At 44.4% G+C, this 22535-nt stretch overlaps 1 protein-coding gene across 6 annotated transcripts in view; it reads left to right on the forward strand.

Moving 5' to 3' along the window:
• The window catches only part of SCAF8 (SR-related CTD associated factor 8), a 255439-nt gene that overhangs the window by 191915 nt on the left and 40989 nt on the right, over positions 1 to 22535 (forward strand). For all 6 annotated transcript variants that reach the window (XR_010134406.1, XR_008680900.2, XR_008680902.2 and 3 more), the window contains one exon: positions 18992 to 19082. The gene's annotated coding sequence lies outside the window, so the exon portion shown is untranslated. The remainder of the gene's footprint in view (positions 1 to 18991; positions 19083 to 22535) is intronic.

Consider the following 22535-nt stretch of genomic DNA (forward strand, 5'->3'; position numbering starts at 1 on the left):
ACCTTTCCAGTCCTTCCCAGGTCCCAAGAGGAAGGTGGGATAACGCAGTCTCCTGCTGTGGTTCATCCTCAGCAGGAGAGAGAAGTCCAGCTGGTCCCCAGCACATTGCTCCCCTCTACCCTGTAAGCCTGCCGCGCCTCCAAGTCGGCTCACCTTTAAAGCCAGCTGAGCCACTCTCAGTAGAGGGGCTGGTGGCCTGCTCTGTAGCAAGGACATGGGGGGGAGTCTGGATTCCCCACATGGGACAACATCTGGTACTCTGTGGAAGCTTCTACATGTCCCCCAAGCATCCCTGCTACCTAGGTGAAGACTTGCATGTCAGAAGCGTTACCCAGCACGGAGCTTGCTTCTCGCACAGAAGCCAATGTGATGGTACCGGATGATAAGAAAAGATAAAGCTTTACTGCGAGTTGACTGGCCAGGGGACAGCAAGCAGTGCTCAAGTCGTTCCCCGATCTGGGGTGGCACGAGCCTCTGTGGCCTTTCTAACTAGTCCCAGGTGATGCCATGGCAGCGGGTCTGCCAGGCTTGTGGTGGGAACAGTCAGGAGGTTAAAGCTTTTCCCTTTGCCCATGCCCGGGCAGTTCTGGCTCTGCATCACTGTAACACGGTTAATGTTACAGCTGTAATGGTTAATCAGTTGAACTGAGTTCGGGATACAGAAGCACTTGGAATGGTCAATAGGTAAGCCTCAAAGAGGTTTCACAAAACCACACATCTAAGATGGGGGGCTTTCTGATGTTTTAGAGCAGCAGTTCTGACTTTTTCCCCACCCAGGTAGTCTTCTCTTTTTCTTTTCTTTTCATTTTTCTCTTCTCTTGTCTTCTCTTCCTTTTTTGAGATAGGGCCTCGCTCTGTCACCCAGGCTGGAGTGCAGTGGCTTGGTCATAGCTCACGGCAGCTTCAAACTCCTGAGCTCAGGCGATCCTTCCACTTCAGCTAGGACCACAGGTGCATGCCACCATGCCTGGCTAAGTTTTAAAATTTTTTGTAGATACAGGGTCTCCCTATGTATCTCAAAGTGTTGGGATTATGGGTGTGAGCCACTGCACCCAGCCCCCAACCAGTTACTCCTACTGGCAAAGGAGAAAAATAAATCCCCTGTCCTCTGGGCCAAGGGCACAGCAGAGATTTGCCAAAAGCATGAAATAGCCTGTTTTATCACAAACCCCTGTGTGGCCATAAAACTATGTATGAACTTTACCCTTTATTCCTACATATAGGTTTGTTTTAATATACAAGTCATGATTTGTGCTATATCAAACTACTTAACTCTCCGACCGCACCTCCTAGGAATTTTTAAATAAAATCGAGGCTATGGGAGGATGCTTGGGGTTTGTCCTACGGCTCTGTGTGACCTGATGTTCCCCAGCTCACACTTGGGGAAGGAGCATCAGTGGTGGCCCTGAGCTCTCCCCCGGGCCTGCCCTGCCCAAGTGCACAGGGTGCTGGGCAAAGTTGTTTCTGCCGTGCCCTGCTGGAACTTCCAGACAACTCCTGACTGCCTGATGGTGTTTGACCTTCCACGACTTTCTCCGGTCTTGTCATTATCTCCATCCTCCCACGTGGGTGCTTCCTTTTGGGTGTTTTCCTAACAGCACCATTGCATCTGTTGGAAAACAAGGTCATTAGCTCTCTGCCTCTTGTTTCTTCGTGTTTCTCCAATATCGTTCAAGTCTTGCAGACTTTCCTGCCAGTTTCCCAGCTTTGTTTGCCGTTTCAGTGTTCTGGGCAGAGGTGGAGACCTAAGCCCAACAAGTAAACAAACAAACAAAAACAAATAGAAGACTCAGAGCTGACCAGAGAGGTTTGCAACAGCATTACCTCGGGGGCTGCAGGTTCAAAGGTGTAAGCATGACCTCTGTTCTGATGCCAGGCTGGTAGTTAGGGGAAGTTTGGAACAAGATCACCAATCTCAGCAGAACATGGTCCTTCCACATTTCCAGCATCAAGTCAGACAGGCAGCCTCACCATAGCTTAGGGCGGAGAGCGGGCATGGAAACTGTGCGGGTAGCTTTGGCTGAACCATGAAAATCGGGCAAGTGACTTAATCAACTCATCCTCTGGACTGTGCTCGTTCAAGTGTCATATGCACAACACCTTAAATTTGCTGTTGTTTGAAGTTAGCATACAACGTCCTGAATGATGGTTTAAAAAAAAAAAAAAGAAAAAAATGAATTTTTTTTCTAAAGTTGGAAGAGTGTAATAATCAGGGACACAAGGAGCAGATTTAGTGTTTTTTTTTTCTTTTTATTGGTGTCCTGCTCTTCATTAGAGTCTTTTTTTTTTTTTTCCCGAGACGGAGTCTTGCTCTGTTGCCCAGGCTGGAGTGCAGTGGCACAATCTCAGCTCACTGCAACCTCTGCCTCCTGGGTTCAAGCGATTCTCCTGACTCAGCCTCCCGAGTAGCTGGGATTACAGGTGCGCCACCCCATGCCTAGCTAATTTTTGTGTTCTTGATAGAGAAAAGGGTTCACCATGTTGACCAGGCTGATCTTGAACTCTTGATCTCGTGATCTGCCGGCTCGGCCTCCCAAAGAGCCGGGATTACAGGTGTGAGCCACCGCGCCTGGCCCCATTAAGAGTCTTACAAGCATAGATAGTATCAGTAGCACCAGCACGCACAAAGGCTCCCTCTGCACTGGGTCTGTGCTCAAGGCTCTGTGTGCATTTTATTACTTAATTCTCTTCACAACCCTCTGAAGTAGATTCTCTTATCACCCTAATTTTGCACATGGCTTAAGGGGATTAAAAAACTTCCCCAAGGCCAGGCGTGGTGGCTTATACCTGTAATCCCAGCACTTTGGGAGGCCTAGGCAGGTGAATCACTTGAGCCCAGGAGTTCGAGACCAGCCTGGGAATATGGCGGAAACCTCCATCTCCACACAAAAATATTGAAAAATTAGCCTAGTGTGGTTGTGTGTGCCTGTGGTCCCAGCTACTTGGGAGGCTGAGGTGGGAGGATCACTTGAGCCCAGGAGGTCAAGGCTGCAGTGAGTTATGATTGTGCCACTGCACTCTCAAAACAAACAAAAACCTTCCCCAGGTTCACGCAAACTGGGAAGTGTCAGAATCAGTCTCGAAGCTCTGATGCCTCTGATCAGGAGTCTTTCTCTTGACCACTGTGTGACACATCCACACCCACCAGCTGTGTCTCTGGAGAAAGCTTACCTTTTTGTGTTCAAGATAAGGAACAATATCAAAAATGAACAGGAGAACCAGAATGCTGGAATCATATTATATTTCTGATTGTTAGTGTATTTCTACCTTTGTATTACTTTAAGGAATACATTTAGTGAAGCACTGTTTTGTTTTTTTGTTTTTGCTTTTGCTTTTTTTCTGCTAGAGAGTATCTTGACTTTCAGGAGTTAGAACTCACTTCTAATAAGAAGATATTTACATCCGTAATTTAGCTGGTGTATCTTCTGGATTGATTGATTTTATTACCCCGCCATGCTGGAAGCGTGAATTCAGCCAAAGCATACAGATTTCAACATTTGTATAAAGGCTACCTCAAGAGGGCGCTCCTTGCAAGCCGTAGAGTTGTTTAGTTCTCTCCGGGCCTGACACTTGATTTTGGAGAGTATTTTCAGAGAATGCATTGCAATTCTGCATGAGTACAGAGGAAATTCATGGAAGAGCCATGAGGAAACATAACAGAAGTGCAGAAATCTGAGTTTTTAGGATGGAAGTTGTGAAGGTTCAGGGATTTCAATTTTTATAAAGATTACTTAAAGAAAAACCTCTCAATTCTTTTCCTGTATAGAATCATAGAAGGGCTAGAAGAATTGCTTTTCTCTATTTTTAAGGACTTGGTAGGAGTGACGGTGGGAGAATTCTCAGCTCTTCTAGATAACCAATTACATCATTTAATATATTGATTTGATATCCTGAGGCAGATGGTATTAGGGTATTTGTCTTTGTTCTTTTAAAAATCATATTAGGGCCAGGTGAGGTGGCTCATGCCTGTAATCCCAGCACTTTGAGAGGCCGAGGTGGGTGGATCACCTGAGGTCAGGAGTTCAAGACCAGCTTGGCCAACATGGTGAAACCCTGTGTCTACTAATAATACAAAAATTAGCTGGGTGTGGTGGTGCATGCCTGTAATCCCAGCTACTTGGGAGGCTGAAGGTAGGAGAATTGCTTGAACCTGGGATGCGGAGGTTGCAGTGAGCTGAGATCACTCTATTGCACTCCAGCCTGGGCGACAAGAGCAAAACTCCGTCTCTAAAAAATAAATAAATAAATATCATATTAACTCTTCTAAAAAAAATACAAAGAGGCACAGCTAAAAGGCAATAGGGAAATAAGAATGGAATTCTAAATAATGTTTAATTAATCCAGAAGAAGGTAAGAAAGGAGCAGAGGAATTTAAAAAACAGATGAGAGAAACTAAAAATAAATTCGAGCAGCAGACTTAAATGCAATCACATCAGTAGTTAACATTAAATATAAATTGACCACACGGTCCAATTTAAAGACAGAAATTGTTAGGCTGCAGAAATAAAAACCCAACTCTATGCTGCCTTTAAATATAAATACAGATAAGTTGAAAGAAAAAAGATGGAGTATGTCACACAAACAGTATGCTTTAGAAAGCTCAAATGGCCATATTAATATACAATAAAATAGACTTCAGGATGATATTACCAGAGGTAAAAGGGACAATTGTCCAGGAACATATAAGGCATAAAACTGTGTATGTCCAGTAATAGAGCTTAAAATACGTGAAGAAATATTGACAGGCCAGGCACCATGGTTCACATCTGTAATCCCGGCACTTTGAGAAGTCAAGGCGGGAGGATCGCTTAAGCCTAGGAGTTTAAGATCAGCCTGGGCAACATAGTGAGACCCTGTTGCTACAAAAAACTAAAAACTAGCTGGGCGTGGCAACACGCTCCGGTAGTCCCAGCTGTTCAGAAGGCTGGGGCAGGAGGATCTCTTGAGCCCAGGAGGTTGAGGCTGTAGTGATCTATGACTGTGCCACTGCACTCCAGCCTGGGCAACAGAGTGAGAGCCTGTCTTAAAGACAAAAAAAAAAGGAAAGAAAACAAAAGATTGACAGAATTTACAGGAGTAATAGATAAATCCACCATCACAGTTGGCGATTTTAACATCCCTCTGTTAGTAATTGATAGAACAGCTAGACAAAAGCACATTTATTCATCTAAATTGGCCATCCATGGTGGGGGCTGAGCTGCAGTCAGCTAATGGATACTCTGCTCACGATGGTTTCTACTTTGTGTTCCTGGCTAATGAAGAAGCAGCTGTCTCAGCATCCTTTGTTACCCAGAGGACGTCTTGAGATTGATTACAGTTACTCCAAGGGTGAACCTGAGTCTTTACCTTGGCAAGCAAGTTATGGAGGATTTCCTCTTTACTCCAACACTTGAGATCAACCTTGTCGTCTAGACAGGATGAGTTTCTAGTGAACAGAGTAAATTGCTTCCACTCAAATAAGGCACCTATCTCCAAGGAGCACTTTGTAACTACCGTTTGCTACAACCCCAGGCTGCCGGGGAAGCAGGTTCCTCTGAGAGTCCTCAGTTTGATTACACTGATGGGCCCTTGAGCGCAGAGATTAGAGTTTTACCTATATAGTTAAGTGACACTTAAAGTCCAAGACCTATTATCTTCCAGCCATCCACTTCAGGAACAGATTAAGTTCGGCTAGGACTGCTTAATAGGATTATGGAAACACAAGGACCAGCCTCATCCTCCTAGCTCCAGGCAGATTCCCCTCACCGCACCACTTATCAGTTCTCAGCCTAACCATCTCCTGAGAAGAGAATTTTTCAATTTCCTGCATTGATAGGATTTAACAGATTTCCAGGGCTGAGAAAATGGTGGCTTCCCACATTGTGAACGCTCTGTCTGGGTAACACAGAGGCCTTGTTTAGGTGAAAGCATCTTGTGTTTCTGTGTCAGTTAAGCCATGCGTGGTGATGGAGGCAGCACTGTCTGGACTGGTCTCAGAGCAATTCCTTTTTTTTTTGAGACAGGGTCTCGCTCTGTCACCCAGGCTGAAGTACAGTGGGATGATCTTGGCTCACTGCAACCTCCACCTCCTGGATACAAGCCATTCTCCTGCCTCAGCCTCCCAAGTAGCTAGGATTACAGACATGTGCCACCATGCCAGGCTAATTTTTTTTTCTCTTTTAATTTTGATATTTTTAGTAGGGTTGGGGTTTCACCATGTTGGCCAGGCTGGTCTCAAACTCCTGACCTCAAGTGATCCACCCGCCTCGACCTCCCAAAGTGCTGGGATTTCAGGCATGAGCCACCATACCTGACCCAGGTACCCAACTTAAAAGAAGAAAATTTGGTCACAATACCATCTCCTTTTTAAGGGATGAATTGTTTAGGTTCATTTGGCGGTTTTCTAATCTTAACATTCCATGGCTTAACATTCAGCACTGAGAACTGAGGATTTGAATTCTGATTTGAGAACTTGATCTGATGAATGAAATGAAGGCATTTCTTTCTCCACCTCCCTTTCCTGGAGGTGCTGGGTACCTTTGCCTTTACTGTATCCTCAGATCAGCTTAGTGGGGCTCCTGCCTGTAGCGAGAAACTAATACCCTCTGTCAAATCTCCTGTATGCATATTTTTAAGCTCCAGATGAACGTTCCTTTTTAAAGAACTTTTACAACAGATTTGTTGTAAGACGTTAAGCTAGAAAGAAGTATTATCCTACACTGCTCTTATACTCTTGTGTTTGGGGTTGGTGGCCTGATTTTTCTTTTGAGGATATGTCTCATCGATGTAATTCTAAAACAATTTTAAACCCACAGATTAAGAACATATGTTTCTTCATGGCACATGTTGAGAAAGACTTCAACTCATTCTGCAGTCTTTACTGAAGAATGTCTTTAAAGCAAAATTGCAACTGGTCAGCTCTATTATCTACAAATTTTATCAAGTCTTGACCCAGAGAGTCGGACCAAAGGCTTATCTGACCTTGTATTCTTCCTCTGACAAAGGCCCCAGTTTTTTCAATTGTTGTGTGGGAAAGGTGGGTGGGGTGGGGAGGGTGATGAGGCGGAAAGATGTTTTCCTTCCCTTGTGTCAGTCACAGAATGTCAGGAATGTTCCTCAAAGGTAGATCTGTCAGCATGACCTTTGCTAACTCCTTCTTGAATTTATTTAATTTTATCTGCTACCTCTTGGGACATAAGTTTCAAATGCTTATTATCTGCAGTAGTACAGTACTTCCTCTTTTTGTCCTAAAATCATTTCTTTCAAGCTTCAAGGAGCACCCTGGGTCTCAGTATTTGGAAGCGATGATTACATCTGTATTTTCTCCATTTGGTTCAACTTGATCCCAGAGGCTCTGATGGTATCTGCTCAGCCTTTGTCGAGACTGAGCAGGCTAATTTTAGTTTAGAAAATGGAAATTTTTCAAAGGAAACTTCCTCCACTAGACAAATCGTTTTTGACCTGAGGTTTTGATTAGGGTACAGTGGTCCTCATTGCTGAAATGCAGGAATGCTTCTTGTTGACCACTAACAAAGGGTTAAACATCACGGGCAGTGTTAGTACAAGTTAAAAACAGAACCTATCCAAAGCATATAATGTGCACTCCAAAATAAGCCAGGCTCGCTCCTCGTTAATGGGATCATTGCAGACATGCCAAATTCTACAACTAGTCAATTGTATACATATGGTAAAACTTTTCATACCATTCAACATTTGCTGCAATATGATTTTAATTACATACAGATTGGGTAGCTGGAAGAAAGCACTGGAATTAAATAGAAGAAAGTTCAACACAAGCTCTTTTATAAGCGGCCCTGGTTTAGGTTAGGATGTATGCAAATGACTGCCAGGGACAGGAAGAGGAATGTGTGGTTTGGAGGACTCTGGGGATGGGACATGACTCATCTTCAACCTGGGAACACAGTTGTTTATCTGGACGGGGAGAGTTTACAGAAACGGTGATTATATTCCTTTTGAAGTTGAAACTTATGCTTATGCTTGCACCTTGTTACTTACATTCTTCCTTCCCAAGTATAGGGTAGTCTCTGCAGACAAAGTTGCTCTCTGGGCAAAAATTGCATTCAGTTGGAAAAGTGGTGGGGGTTGGATATGAGAGAATGGTACTTCTGAAACTCCCCCCCTTTATTAGGCTGTGTTTCTTGTTTCTTTGAAGTTAATTTTACATAATCATTTCAAACGTGGTGCTGTTTATTTTATGCAAGAAAAGAGCTGGGAAGTACATTTTGTTTCAGATTCTGAAATGGCGATGGCCATTGTGGGAGCGTGGATGGGCCTTTGCCTTTTACAGAGGGGGAAACCGCCACTCTGGAATGTGCTTTCCTCAAACTTTCATGGCATATCTTTGGTTTTTCTCATAACTTACTGGAATGGCTTTTACTGACTAAATATCTTTTTGGTGAGCCGCCCTACATCTCAGCTTTCTCTTTTGTGAAATGAAGATAACATCCCCCAGCGCTTACTTCATGCGGTTTTTGCCTGAAGAAGTTTGAAGACTTCAAGACACAAAACCTGACCGAACTGCAGAGCCTGCGAGCATCTCCCAGGGAAAAGATGGAGTTAGTGTAAGAAGGACGTGGAACGAGCCCTGCTTTCTAGAACCGGTCCTGTCATCACAGCAGGCCATCTCCAGGACGGGGATGGGTGTGCCGGGAAGCTTAGTGTAGGGGCCAGCAGAGGCTCCAGGGAGAAGGGGACTGGGCCTCCTGGGAGCCCCAGTCACAGAGTGGGTGAGCCAGTGGATCCCAGGTGTGGGGGAAGACAACAGACCCACCCCAACATCATCTTTGGCCAGGAAACTTCATTAGCAGTTTCCACCTGCTCTGCAGCCTCTTGGCTCACCTGGATGTGGCCACAGCAGTGACAAGCATCTATATCCATGCTCATCCACCTCTCCCGGTGAATATTCATGTACAGAAATGAATCTGCAGACATACACACTGTAGTCTACTTCTCTGTCGTTTGGGCTTTAGCTAAGTCATTTTTTCTTGCGAAAGTCACCAGTTTTAGCCTAGAGGGAGTTGTGGACTTATGATCTATTTGATTAAATAATTAAGTTATTTATTTACATTTCTCCCTAATAAGTATCTGTAGGTTGGAATATCTTACTTTGAGGGAGATGGCAGGACTAACTAGCTAAAATGTAGCCTCTAGTTATGAATTTCTTGAGGGCAGTTTCCACATCTTACCCTCTTTTGCTGGGTAAGTAAAGACTAGATGAATAACTCTAAAGTTAATTTCACTTTGTCGAAATGGATTTTTTAATGGATTGCTTAATGTGTTCAGATATATACAATAATGACATCTACCAGTCATACAAGTAAGTTTCTCCCTGTTTCAAAAGAAAGGAAGGATGGAAGGATAAAAGGAACAGAAGGAGGAAAGTCATTTGTACTTCATTTCAAATAGGAATTCCTCATTTCTTCTTTGGTATTTACACCAGTGGCCTTAACATATTGATCCCAAGCAAAATTAAATACTTCTAGAAGCCACTTTTACGGAGCCCCAGTACTCGGTTATCAAGCCCTAAAGAAGCAGGAGATACTGGATTTAGCTGCAGGGGATCTTTTGCTGTGCAAGGCACCCCAAAGAAGTCACGTTATACATAGAGTGCCACCGTCCTGTGCCCACTTTGCCATCTGCCACCTCCCTTGTTGAGACCACAGTTTTCTGGGGTCTGGGCTAAACTCAGCCACACAGAGACCATCTTCCCTCACATTGGGAAAGGGGACAGGTGCATGGGGGTGAGACGGGCTTGATCAGCACAAAGAGGCTGGCTGCTTTATATGCGGTGTGACTCAGGCCTCTTGCTCCAGGGTCTGGCTTCCCTCTTGCTGACCTTTACCGCTTTGCCATTGGGTTCCTAACCCACTCACGTGCGAAGAGAACGCCAGACAGTAACATAGGGAAGGGCATTCTAAGCACTGGAGAGGAAGTAAACAGGTGCGGGTGTTTAAGAACATGGCAAATTTTTGGATGACAAAAAGTTTACCATTGTTGGAATGTAGGAAAAAGGGATGAGTGGGAATTTACTGGATATAAGGCTGGTGCGCCAGATCGGGACCAACTTGCACTCACCATGGTCAATTATCATGATATATTTATGTGTCTGTATCTCCCACTTGTTTGCACCCTGATATCTAGGAATGGGTCTTACTGACTTTTTCCAGTAATTCCTCAATTCCATGGTGTTTTTACAAGGGCCCGGTAGATTTTTCTTGAATGGATGCCTGAGTGGATATCGATTAGTATTGGAAGTCAAGTTAGCTCAGACTGACAAGCTGAGCGGACTATAAGTGGGTTATATACCATGGTGATTTGTTTGGACTTTATCTCCTAGGCAATACATATTCATTAAAGTTTCTAAAACAGAGGAGTGACCTAAACCTATCGGTGTTTTAGGAAGTAATTCTGGCTATAATGTGACAGATTAGTTTGTGAGAGACTAGAAGTTGTAACAACGGTTAAGAAACTAATATAATGGCTCAGAGGAGATAAGAGAAGGCCCGAGAGAATAGAGACTTGAGAGAGACATTTATAAGGCAGAATTTGGCCAGGCGTGGTGGCGCAGGCCTGTCAGCCCAGCACTTTGGGAGGCCAAGGCAGGCGGATAACTTTGAGGTCAGGAGTTTGAGACCAGCCTGGCCATCATGGCAAAAACCCATCTCTACTAAAAATACAAAAATTAGCCGGGCATGGTGGCACGCACCTGTAGTCCCAGCCACTCGGGAGGTTGAGGCACGAGAATCGCTTGAACCCAGGAGGCGGAGGTTGCAGTGAGCCGAGATGGGGCCGCTGCACTCCAGCCTGGACAACGGAGTGAGACTCTGTCTCAAAAATAAAATGAAATAAAATAAAAATTTACAAGGCAGTATTAGAGCCCAGCCCCAACTTTTGGTGAAATCAAAGATCATCGTTGGCTGGGTGTGGTGGCTCATGCTTGTAATCCCAACACTTTGGGAGGCCAAGGTGGGAGGACTGCTTAAGCCAAGGAGTTTGAGACCACTCTGGGCAACATGGCGAAACTCTGTCTCTAGAGAAAATACAAAAAAAAAAAAAACAAAACAAAATTAGCTGGGTGTGGTGATGTGCACCTGTAGTTCTAGCTACTCGGGAGGTTGAGGTGGGAGGATCATCTGAGCCCAAGAAGTTGAGGCTTCAGTGAGCCATGATCATGCCACTGTACTCCAGCCTGGGCAACAGTGAGACCTGTCTCAAAAAACAAAAAAAAGATCATTGATGCCTCAAGTGAAATTAAGTATGATTTTCAAGTATATTTATATTCAAAGAGGAAAAGGAAAAGAGATCTTAGCAATTGGACACTAAACATAACTGATTGATGTTCATTTAGAATAATGACACTTAGTAAATAAGCATTGGGTGACCAATAAGATTTACATGGACAAGCAAAAGAACTGATCTTTATAGGAAACAGAATATGCCTATTGCTTTTATAATATGCATGCTTTATAAATACATAAGTGAAAAGTATATGCTGGTGTAATAAGTATTATCAGGGCTGCTGCATGTGGTCTCACAGGTTGTGCACTGCACAACTCTAGGGCACAGCATTAATAATAGCAATAGGTCACCTACACCCCATATGTCCCTTTTATCCTTCAGCTGAACAAGTTCATGGACTGCTGCTTTGAGTAATAGAGATGTTTAGGATGGGAATTTGATAACCTTGCGAGGATTAATCATCTGATAGAAGCTTCTATGGTCAGGTCATTAGTGTTAGGTGTGTGTTGATTAGGAGTAGAGGACGTCTTTCAAAAATGAGAGAAGTTTTTCTCCTTCTAAAAGACTTAAAAAAAAAAAGGTGGAATCTTACTCTGTCTTCCAGGCTAGAGTGCAGTGGCGTGATCTTGGCTCACTGTAACCTGCATCTCCCGGGTTCAAGCGATTCTCCTGCCTCACCCTCCCAAGTAGCTGGGATTACAGGAGCCCACCACCACTCCTGGCTAATTTTTGTATTTTTAGTAGAGACGGGTTTTTACCATGTTGGCCAGGCTGGTCTCGAACTCCTGACCTCAGGTGATCCGCCCACCTCAGCCTCCCAAAGTGCTGGGATTACAGGCTTGAGCCACTGTGCCCAGCCATAAAGGATGGACTCTCGCTCTGTTGCCCAAGTTGGAGTAAAGTGGTGCGATCCTAGCTCACTGCAACCTCTGCCTTCTGGGTTCAAGCGATTCCGGTGTCTCAACCTCCTGAATACATGGGACTACAGGCGTGCGCCATGGCGCCTGGCTAATTTTTTAGTAGAAATGGGGTTTCGCCATGTTGACTAGGCTGGTCATGAACTCCTGACCTCAGGTGATGTGCCTGCCTTGGCCTCAAAGTGCTGGGATTACAGGCGTGAGCCACTGCACCTGGCCTCTTCTACCCCCTTCTGATGACAGTGGCCGAATCAAGCGTTTTTGTTGGTGGTGATGTTTTCAGGCTTCCTAGTGTGTAGCGTGCCCCATGCCATGATGCTCGGTGTTTCTGTTTCTTGTTCAAAGTGAGTAATGCAGAATGACACGTGGACTCAGCCATTAGAAGGAATGGATTCACAGAAGTGGATGAAGAAAATAGGATCCCTGATATTCTTTCACAACAATCATATGTTGCTTTAAAATTTTTGTGGATTTTGCTCACATGCTTCAAGGGGAACAGCTCCAAAATGTGACAGCCCAGAATTTAGGTTTGGCTGGCTCCTGGCTGTGGCCCGCTGTGACTGGGGTTTCTGAACCATCACAGCAGTTCTCAGCGGCCCGAGACTCAGCCGGGAGGATGCAGAAGGCTCTGCACAATGTGTCAGAGCACAGCGCCCTCCTGGATGTTACTCTGCTGAGACCTAATGGAAAGGAATGAAGCCTCGTTGATTTCAGAGCAGCCCAGACAAACTGCACTGTAGACAATCTCCAGATACTCAGCCCCTTGAGATCCAGTTGCCAAACTGTGGTCTGGAATGGGGCCTGGGCACAGCGCAGGTAGTGTACAAAGATCTGTTTTTCTCCCCACACATTCGTCTAGTGGAAACATGTCAGGCCTCCTCCTCCAAGGCTGTGCATTTATTTTAAAGAATGTTAGAGAGGAAATATATTGCTTACCATCTTCCTCCCTCTTTGGGAGTGTTTATTGTGATTGGAAATCATTCTAGTCCACGTGGCTGTGGTGTTCCCTCACTCTCTGTGCTCTATGTTAAACGGGCCTCTGTGCAAATAAACAGAAAAGGGCAACGTTTTTTATTCAGCTACAGAAGAAGGAGTGAAGTTAGACTCTGGAGAGCTGGAATCGCATAACCCTGGCTTGTGTGCTCGGCGGTGCGCTTTCTTTTCTTGCCTCTGGAGTGAAGCCAGAAGGTACAGTAGGGTCCTTCGCCAGTGCTGGCCCGGAGCCCAGACTCAGGTATTCTGCAGTGAATGGTACTGCTGGCTCTGCCTCGCTGTTTGGTAGAATTTACCTGGGGTTTATCTTGACTACTCCTGCTGGGAAAGGACATTTTGAGTTGCTCTGAACTTCATTAAAACCTAAAAGTAAGAAACAAAGCTGAAAAACTTGTGCATTTTGGATATGAAACATTTTATTTTATTTTTATTTATTTATTTATTTTTGAGACGGAGTTTCGCTCTTGTTGGCCAGGCTGGAGTGCAATGGAGCGATCTCGGTTCACCGCAACCTCTGCCTCCCGGGTTCAAGCAATTCTCCTGCTTCAGCCTCCTGAGTAGCTGTGATTAGAGGCATGCGCCACCACGTCCGTCTAATTTTGTATTTGTAGTAGAGACGGGGTTTCTCTGTATTGGTCAGGCTGGTCTCGAAATACTGACCTCAGGTGATCCGCCTGCCTCGGCCTCCCAAAGTGCTGGGATTATAGGCGTGAGCCACCGCACCGGCCTATTTTATTTTTTTATTATTTATTTATTTATTTATTTGAGATGGAGTCTGGCTCTGTCTCCCAGGCTGGAGTGCAGTGGCGCGATCTCGGCTCAGTACAACCTCCGCCTCCCGTGTTCAAGCAACTGTCCTGCCTCAGCCTCCTGAGCAGCCGGGATTACAGGTGCCCGCCACAACGCCTACATTTTTGTGTTTTTAGTAGAGATGGGTTTTCACCATATTGACCAGGCTGATCTTGAACTCCTGGCCTCAGGTGATCCACCTTCCTCAGCCTCCCAAAGTGCTAGGGTTACAGGTGTGAGCCCCTGCACCAGGCCCAGCTTATGACTTTGTAAGAAAGAGCAAACCAACAACCCAAACTGTGAGCAAGTTCAGAATAAAAAGCGAGGGCTCTAGTGGCAGGAGGGTCTGATTTTCTGCTCTGGTTCTGCTACTGTGTGACCCTGGGCAAGTCATTTAGCTTCTCTGCTCCTCTTACTTCATCCATCAGATGAAGACAATAGGACTTACTTAGTAACCAGAGTCCACCCACACTTCTGTTACGAAGAACAATTGTGATTAAACTCTCTGCCTTATTATGAATGTTGATCCTTGAACATGTTAGTTAAACCTGAGTCCTTGGTTTGGAATTAAGATGTGTGCAAAACCACATAATCAGGAAACATTGAATACACTTTCATTTACTTTTAATTTATTTATTTTAATTTTTTTTGTAAAAATAATAGAGATGGGGTCTTGCTATGTTGCCCAGGCTGGTCTCAAACTCCTGGACTCAAGCAATCCTCTCACCTTGGCCTCCCAAAGTGCTAGGGTTACAGGTGTGTTACTTTTAGTATTTTACTTGAAAATAATGTATTAGCATTGACAATAATGAAAATGGTGAATACTTACAGGATACCTTTTGGTTCATGAGGCAGTTTCTCATGAACTATTACATTTGTTTCTAAATGAGATAAAAAATCATGCCCTGGCCAGGTGCCGTGGCTCACACCTGTAATCCTAACACTTCGGGAGGCCAAAGCAGGTGGATTGCTTGAGCCCAGGAGTTTGAGGCCAGCCTGGGCAGCATGGCAAAACCCCGTCTCTACAAAAAAATTACACAAATTGGCCAGGCATGGTGGCACATGCCTGTAGTCCCAACTACTCCAGAGACTGAGGTGGGAGGACCACTGGAACCCAGGAGATAGAGGCTGCAGTGAGCCATGATTGAACCACTGCACTCCAGTCTCGCTCTGTCGCCCAGGCTGGAGTACAGTGGTGCGATCTTGGCTCACTGCAACCTCCGCCTCCCGGATTCAAGCGATTCCCCTGCCTCAGCCTCTTGAGTAGCTGGGGCTACAGGTGTGCGCCACCACGCCCGGCTAATTTTTTGTATTTTAGTAGAGATGTGGTTTCACCATGTTAGCCAGGATGATCTTGATCTCCTGACCTCATGATCTCCCCTCCTTGGCCTCCCAAAGTGCTGGGATACAGGCATGAGCCATGGCGCCCAGCCTAATTATTCTATTTCAACATACACTAGTGTTTTCTCCTTGGCTGTAACCTACAGTGAAGGAGAACTTGTTAAAGACCCTGTTATTTTTACAGTCTGACACACATGATGGGTGAAGAAACAGAAAACATAAATATCTGGTTGTTATTTTTCTATATGTTTCTGGGGCTGATTATTTTGTATAACATCCAGTTCTTGTCATCATCATCATAATCCTGTATGGGGAAAATATGGATGAAATCATAGATAAGATAATTTTTCTTGATGTCATTTCATATTACTGCTTGTTAACAGATAAATATTCAATAATCAAGGCACCAAAATATGACTGCCCCGATATGCATACTGCACGTCAGAGAGCCTTACAGTACGAATGAGTGACACAGGTTACTCTGTGGGTGGACCTTTTTTCTCTTGCCTGGAATCCGTACTCAGAAAGCTGAGAAAATGTGTCCATGTGACAATCTAGTGGATTGCCCTGAATCCTCAACTTACCAACATGGTACCCAGAAGATGTCTGAAGGAAGTTTTATTAAAGTAACAGAAAATTTAATAACTATAAAGTCTAAGGGAGATCACAATAACCTGCCATCCCAAAGGAGGCTCTGTTCTGGGGATTAAGACAGTTTGAAGGGGCCAGGCGCGGTGGCTCATGCCTGTAATCCCAGCACTTTGGGAGGCTGAGGTGGGTGGATCATGAGGTCACGAGTTCAAGACCAGGTTGGCTAAGATGGTGAAACCCTGTCTCTACTAAAAAACTACAAAAATTAACCAGGCGCAGTGGCAGGCGCCTGTAACCCAGCTACTCGGGAGGCTGAGGCAGGAGAATCACTTGAACCCGGGCAGCAGAGGTTGCAGTGAGCTGAGATCGTGCCACTGCACTCCAGCCTGGAGACAGAGACTCCATCTCAAAAAAAAAAAAAAAAAAAAAAAAGATAGTTTGAAGGGTCCTGAGTCTGACTGCTTAACCTCCTGGCCTTCCGGACTCTGATGCTCTCCTGTACTCTTTTGGCAGTGGGATGGTAGGAAGTTCCTTCCAGACCTAGCCAGTTTTGTAGACTTCCATCAGCTCCCACAGTTCTAGCAATTAGGGCTAGAATTGGGGGCCCATCTTGTTGAGTCTGGGGCTCTCATGCAAACGCAGAGCTGGTGTCATGGTGCCTCCTCATGGCCTGATAGGTGCCCACCCCCTGTCCCAGGCTACAAGAGAAAGGAGCCCTGACTCTGTTTTCCTCTCTCATCCCTAGAACTGCCTAACAATCCTTCTCCAGCTCTTCCTATCTCTGGGTATTCGATTTGGGCATCTCACCTTTAAAAGCCTTCTCTTGGTGACAAACCAAAATTGTACCAGTTCACTCCAGCTAGATGCTAGTTAGTCCCTAGGCAGACACTCATTCCTCTTGGCCCTCACCATTTTGTATGAGTCTCTAACTCAAGAGCTTTCACACTTTTTTCCACCATGGCCTACAAAAGGAAATATAGTTTACATCGCAAACCAGTACACACAGAGGTTTATGTGATTGATATAGATACATAGACATATGCCCTTGTGAGCTTCCTTACCTTTACTACATACACACTATTTTCTAGCCTATGCTATTCTGTTCTGCTTTGTTTGTTCATTTATATATTTTTAATGCTAATCAGTCCAGGCATGGTGGCTCACACCTGTAATCCCAGCACTTTGGGAGGCCGAGGTGGGCGAATCACCTGAGGTCAGGAGTTTGAGACCAGCCTGGCCAACATGGTGAAACCCTGTTTCTACTAAACACACACAAATTAGCTGGGCGTGATGTGGCCTGGCTAACAGAGCAAGACTCTGTCTCAAAAAAAAAAAAAAAAAAAAAAAAATATATATATATATATATATATATATACACACATATTTTTAATGGTAATCAAGACCCACTAAATGAATCTCAAGACCTTTTAATACGTTGAAAGCTGCACTTTGAACAACGTAGTTCTAGTTCTGATTCAGGATCTAGAAGAATTTGCTCAAAAAAAAGAAAAGAAAACTGAGTTTGGATTAAAATGTCTGAATCTCCTTCTCTCCTCCCTGCTAGATTGTGAGCTCACTGAGGGCAGACAGTGTATCTATTTCTCCTTTATATACTCAGCACCTACCTTGGTGTCTGGCATGTAGGAGATGCACAGATAAATATTAACTGAACCAAAGAACACGGCCTCTCTGGGTCTTCGTGCCCCCATTTGTAAAGTGGAGAAGTGGCCATGTGCACTCGGGGGGCAGTTGTGAGAAGAATGAGATCATGCACCTACAGCAGCAGGCACAGAGCCCAGCACTAATAGCTGCTCGATGAACCTACATTTCTTTCTGGATTTCTACACCTAGCTCTTTCTTGGATTGACTGCTTGACTCCACTGCAGTTTTTTTTAAGTATAATGAGAGGTTTGAACTCTATTAGCCTCAGATCCCAACCCGCTTAGGTGCACTAAGGTTTTCCAGGATGCTATGGAGCCTGGAGGCAAATTGCCCTTCAAGGACAGCGATTTCTTCTTGAAACTCAGCACACACAGGTCAGGCTCTGGCCAAAAATGTGAGAGGTCATGGGGCAGAGTCCTTTCATTTCTCCATGAAAAAGTGTGACTTGAGCTGATTATTAGCATTTTATTGCAAAAATGTAAATTACTTCCACATCTAGAAAGATTATAAAATAAGTTTAGGCCACGCGCAGTGGCTCATGCCTGTAATCTGAGCACTTTGGGAGGCCAAGGTGGGCAGATCACTTGAAGTTAGGAGTTCGAGACCAGCCTAGCCAACATGATGAAACCCCATCTCTACTAAAAATACAAAAAAAAAAAAATTAGCTGGGCATGGTGGAGGGCACCTGTAATCCCAGCTACTCGGGAGGCTGAGGCAGGAGAATTGCTTGAACCCGGGAGGCAGAGGTTGCAGTGAGCCGAGATTGCGCCATTGCACTCTAGCCTGGACAATAAGGTGAGACTCCGTCTCAAAAAAATAAAAATAAGAAATAAAAAAAAGTTTAAAGTCAGCATGAAATTTGTAATGTTTTCTAAATCAAAAGCCTTCATAAGAGCTGTTGTTTCAAAATTGTGACCCTAAGTTAAGTCTGATGTAGCAGACAGAGCCCTGGCTGATGAACTTCTGACTTGGTCATTAACTGGCTGCTAGATTGTGGGTGGGACAGCCTCCCTGGATCTCATTTCTTCATCTTTGAGGAGGAGTATCCCATTCATCTCCAAAGTTCTGTGACCCCAAATATGAACCTTAGAGTCCTTTGTTTTACATTCACTGTAAGGTATTAACCAATGAGGAGATAATATTTCAATGAACACATCTCAATTGCAGAGTCTAATCAAATGCAATGCCTACAACATTTTCTCTATAATCATTTCTTGCTCCTATCATGTAGAAAGATTAAATGATGCTTCAGCCAGCCTTAGAGCCAGTGAAGAGTCAGGTTAGCTGTTACTTGTGTAAATAAAATCTCAAAACCCAAGGTTTTGCGTGAAGTATCATAGTAGTTCACTCTGAATTGCACCTCGTCTTGTCCATGTAATGGGAGCGTTTCATTTAATGTTGTGTCGATTGATCGCTTACCTGTGGGTAATTTAACGAGCCTATTTGTTGTTTTCTTCTAGGACAGAATGACTTGGAAGATAACGGAGCTTCGAAGCTTCTAGCAGAATATGAAGTCTTTCGTCTTCAGCTACCTGGGTTAAGTTTAAGCAGGTTAGTGGTGAATTCCATTTGTACCCATGTCTTTGGAAGTTCCTAATGAGCAGGCTATCCTGAGGTTAGCAGGGAGATCGGGAACATCTCACCTGCATCGGACTCCTCTAGCTACCTTGGCCTTAAAGCCGAGGTTTTCTCAGATGTGAGAAGTGAGATGCTTGGTGTGGTGAGGTTCACAGTGCAGCTCTCTACCACCAGCTTCACGATGTGGAAGCTGCTCATCTGCTCCTTCTCGGCATCGCCCCTGCAGAGATTCTGTGGAAAAGAAAATTAGATAATAAATGGTTTAACTTGAAAGGCTAAGCTCCCTCAAAAAGATTTCAAAAGGGACTCCCTTCCCTCTGTTGCTTTCAAAATGTTCACAGCTTCTGTACAATGCAGGGGCTCTCACATCATTGCTTGTATAGAGAGAAAATAAGTTCACTATAACAAACTGCCTTCTAGGCTGAGTGTGGTGGCTCATGCTTGTAATCCCAGCACTTTTTTGGGAGGCCGAGGCGGGCGGATCACCTGAGGTCAGGGTTTTCAAGACCAGCCTGGCCAACCAACATGGTGAAACCCCAGCCCCAAGTTGATGGCAAAACCCCGTCTTTACTGAAAATACAAAAATTAGCTGGGTGTGGTGGTGGGCACCTGTAATTCCAGCTACTCGGGAGGCTAAGGTAGGAGAATTGCTTGACCCTGGGAGGTGGAGGTTGCAGTGAACCGAGACAGCGCCACTGCACTCCAGTGTGGGCGACAAAGTGAGACTCTCGTCTCAAAATAAAAAATAAAAAAATAAAGAAACCGCCTTCTAACTCACTTACTCTCCATTGCTCATCTTTGCCCATTGCGTTAACCTTGTTTTAGGTTTCCTTTCCCTTCTCCAGTTTCACCATCTTCCACCTAAAATAAAACTCATGTCCAACCATGTCACTCCCCTGGGAATACTCTGAATGGGTCTCCGTCTCCCTCGGGGAAAAAATTTGGTGTCCTAGCCCGGGCTCCAACCCCACAGTCCCCTCAGCCCCATTGCTTGATGCCCCTTCGTCATCCTTGAACTCATCCTCTATTGGGTCCCTCTATGTCTTCGCTCTTGCTGTCCTTTCTGTCTGGCACAACCACCAGCCCCTCCAGCCCCGGTCTACCACACAGGACCCAGCTCATGTGTCAGCCCCTCCAGGCAGCCTTTCTGGGACTCATTGTCCCGGGCTGCACGCCTCCCCGTACCCAGAGTGCCTGAACACACCTGGTCCCCACAATCACCATGGTGACATGACATTTTTGCTTTCTCCTCACTTTCGCTGCACTGGGCACCCTTCTAGGTCAGGGACTTCCTCATCCTTGGCGCAGGGTTCAAACCCTGGCTCTACGACTTACTGACTGTCAGCTCTTAGACTGTGTCTCCTCCTAGCTTGCTTTCCTCATCTATAAAATGGAGGTAAGGAAAATACCTCTCATGTTGGGTTCCATGCCTGTTGAGTGATGTGTATGGAGCCCGAGGGCCAGTGCTAGGAAAAGGCTATGTAACTATTGCCTCATTAGTGCTCATCATACCGAAGATTAAGTTGAATGAAACTGCATTTTGTCCATGAAGATCAGAGCCATGCAAATTACAACAATGATTGTTCTCATGGACATCTTCTCGAACTTTTAGACAGTTTGCTGAAGGAAGTTGAATGCAACTGTACTGTTTTCTGACATCTTAAGGGTTTCTATGCTTACTTTTTTTAATTTAAAATATTTTAAATTTAAATGGGTACATAGTAGGTGTATATGTTTACAAGGCACATGAGATATTTTGGTAGAGGCATACAATAATGATTACATCAGGGTAAATGGAGTATCATCTCAAACATTCATCATTTCTTTGTGTTACAAATATTCCAATTGTACTCCTCAGTTATTCTAAAATGTACAAGTTGTTGCTGACTGTAGTCACCCTATTGTGCTATCAAATACTAGATCTTATTCATTGTATCTAACTCTGTTTTTGTACCCATTAACCATCCCCAAATCCTTCCACCCTCCCCTTCCCCACTCCCAGCCTCTGGTAAGCAACATTCTACTCTCTCTTTTTTGTTTTTGTTTTTCTTTTGATTTCTTTTTCTTTCTTTTGTTTTTCCTTTTTCTTTTTTTTTTTTTTTTTGATTGGAGAGTTCCATCCATTTACACTGAATATTGTTGATAAATAGGGACTTACTACTACCATTTTGTCATTTTGTCATTTGTTTTCTGGTTGTGTTGGGATCTTCTCTTTCTTCCTTCCTTCCTGTCTTCTTCTTTTTTTTTTTTTTGAGACCATCTTGCTCTGTCGCCCAGGCTGGAGTGCAGTGGTACAATCTCGGCTCACTGCAACCTCCACCACTCAGGCTCGAGCAATTGTTGAGTGTCAGCCCCCCGAGTAGCTGGGATTGCAGGCGTCTGCCACCACACTTGGCTAATTTTTTGTATTTTTAGTAGAGACAGGGTTTCACCATGTTAGCTAGGCTGGTCTTGAACTCCTGACCTTAAGTTGATCTGCCTACCTTGGCCACCCAAACCTGTCTCTCTCTCTCTCTTTTTTTTTTTGAAAGTGTTTTTCTCTGGAAGCATATGTTAATTTCTTGTTTTGCCTACCTATTGTAGGTTTTTTGATTTGAGGTTACCCTGAGGATTGCAAATAACATCTTATAACCCGTTATTTTAGACTGATGACAACTTAACTCTGATCACAAAAACAAGCAAGCAAAGAGAAAAGTAATAAAAACTCTACACTTTACTTCCCCAACTTTTAAATTTTTTGTTGTTTCTTATTTATTTATTTAGAGACTGAGTCTTGCTCTGTCACCCAGGCTGGAGTGCAGTGGCGTGATCTGGGCTGGCTGCAGCTTCTGCCTCCTGGGTTCAAGCGATTCTTGTGCCTCCCGAGTAGGTGGGATTACAGGCTCATGCCACCACACCCCACTAATTTTTGTATTTTTTTAGTAGAGATGGGGTTTCACCATGTTGGCCAGGCTGGTCTCAAACTCCTGACCTCAAGTGATCCACCTGCCTTGGCCTCCCAAAGTGCTAGGATTACAGGCGTGAACCACCATGCCCAGTCAACTTTTCGTTGTTTCTATTTATATCTTATTATACTTTCTATGTCTTAAAAAGTTGTCATAGTTGTTATTTTTGATAGGTTCATCTTTTAGTCTTCCTTTTCAAGATATGAGTAGTTTACATACCACAATTACGTTATAATTATGTTATAATATTCTGTATTTTTCTGTGTACTCACTGTTACCAGTGAGTTTTATGCCTTCGGATGATTTCTTACTGCTTGTTAACACCCCCTTTAGATTGAAGAACTCACCTTAGCATGTTTTGCAGGACAGATGTGGCGTTGACGAACTCTCTCTGCTTTTGCTTGGCAAAGTCTTTATTTCTCCTTCATGTTTGAAAGATAGTTTTGGCAGGGCACTGTGGCTCACACCTGTAATCCCAGCA

The sequence above is a fragment of the Gorilla gorilla genome, chromosome 5 (genome assembly GCF_029281585.2).
Source record: "Gorilla gorilla gorilla isolate KB3781 chromosome 5, NHGRI_mGorGor1-v2.1_pri, whole genome shotgun sequence".
Taxonomy (NCBI): Eukaryota; Metazoa; Chordata; class Mammalia; order Primates; family Hominidae; genus Gorilla; species Gorilla gorilla.